The sequence below is a fragment of the Cyprinodon variegatus genome, unplaced genomic scaffold, assembly GCF_000732505.1.
Source record: "Cyprinodon variegatus isolate N-32 unplaced genomic scaffold, C_variegatus-1.0 Scaffold11, whole genome shotgun sequence".
Classification (NCBI taxonomy): Eukaryota; Metazoa; Chordata; class Actinopteri; order Cyprinodontiformes; family Cyprinodontidae; genus Cyprinodon; species Cyprinodon variegatus.
In genome coordinates, this window is record NW_015150464.1 from 1,203,319 (window position 1) to 1,205,313 (window position 1,995).

Genomic DNA, 1,995 nt, shown 5'->3' on the forward strand with positions numbered 1-1,995 from the left:
CATTGCCCCCTACTTGGTGTCTCACAACCCTCCAGGGTATCCTGACCAAACTTTGGGAACCTCTGGTCTATTGGAAGCCGTTGCCTTACAGCAAAGTGGTCCTGGGTTTCAATAGCTTGAGGTCTTTCTGCATGGAGTTTGTATAGTTTCCTTGTGCATGCAAGAATTCTCTCTGGGTACTCCATCTTCCTGCCACAGTCCAAATATATAACTGCTCTGAGTGTCTGTCCTGATGGTTGTTTGAACAATGTGGCCATCAAATGGGACTGGTGATCTATCTATCTGTGTCCAGCTTGATGAAAACTGTAGCTCCCCTGGACATGGACATGCATGGATGGTCCTGGGTTTTACGTCCAGATAGGAGCCATCCTGCATGGTTATTGCATGTTTTTTGCACATGCATGTTTTTTCTCACCAGGTAATCCAGGTTTCTGGGAAATTATCAGGTTTATTGCTCTGCTAGGACTGTGTGTGTGCTTGCCCTCCAAGCAGGCAGACTTTCTTTTAATCTTTTAAAGTGCATATTTAAGGATTTGGTTGTTGAACAGTAGTAAATCTTTGTGAAAATTGCTGCTGCACCAAAAACATAATACTGAATGATCCCGAATTTTGGTTCTGGGTAGGACTTTTTCCCGCATTAAAGCAGCTCAAAGTTCGGTCCTAAATGTAAGACCCTGTAGCAGCACCGTGGGAACTCTCTTTGCCCTCCCTCAGATGTGACCGTGCCTGTGTCCCAGGCTGCAGGCTGTGTTTAAAGTGTGGTGGGATCCCTGTTGTTATGTGGCTTGATATTGTGGATTGATGCATTGCTGCAGCCTGGGGCCATGACAGCAGTCCCTCACAGGCCACTGGCCTTCCAATCAAGTGTTTGTGCATGGAGAAAAAACAGTGAGGCCAATTGGGGCTGCAGCGAAGGAGATAGCAGGGCTACTCAGGAAGAAAAAATAAAAACAGTTAACCTCTTGTTTACTTTTAAAGCGTTCAGAGCTGTTAAATCCATGCTGCAATTAGAGGAGAAGGAAATAATATTTCTTAATTACTAAAAAGACTCACATTTTGACAAACATGATTAAAATACTCCCAGATTATTGTCTGATTTTTCCTTTCCTGAGGATTCTGCATGTTTATGTGTGTATTTAGGCTGCTTTTATTCTGACTGTCACTAAAGGGCAGCAGAAGGAAGCCAGCATTGCTACAAATATTCAAATGGATTTACTTATTGTCTGTATCTCGGCTCTTCAATACATTCACTGGGATTTTCTCTGTGTTTAGGGTCATTGTCCTGCTGGAAGACGGACTTTAGCCCAAGTCTCAACAAACATTTTTTTTTTTCTTCCTGGATTGTCCTGTATGCTCTCCCACTCTCGCCTCTTTTAATAAGCTCAGATCCCATGTGCCCTGCACCATTTTTTCTTTAGGGTTTATATGTAGAATTACACTGCGAACCAGTATATTTGCTCTTAATGGGAGCCTCTAGATAAGATGATTCACCAGTGGAATAAATATTTTTTGTGTTAAAATAAGCTTGTGATATATTATGCACTTGAAAATAAATAAAGAAGTTGTTTTTGTTTTCTTATTTCGAACATAGATCATCTAATTCTATTGACAAATGTCTTACCTAGGGGTAAAAACAATTTGCCGATATGTTGTAATTTTCAGCTATCCGATATAATATCGATCGTTCAGTTCCTAGCATTAATAAAAAAAAACAACACAATTTTTAGCTAAAGCAATGAGGGATGGGCTACCTCTGCACCGCCAGAGACCTTTTGCTGCTGGAGTGCCGCACCATCTCTGTCGCTGAGGCAGCCATAGTGGAAGACATTGACCGACTCAAACCCCAAACAACATGGATACCAAAATAACTAAATGATCAACATCATCTGATGAACTTATACAGAACTAGTTTTTTTATCTATACATTTATTTTTGACAACTGGGAAAAATATTGTAATATATACAGAGATATTGCAGTGGGTAGCACTGTTGCCT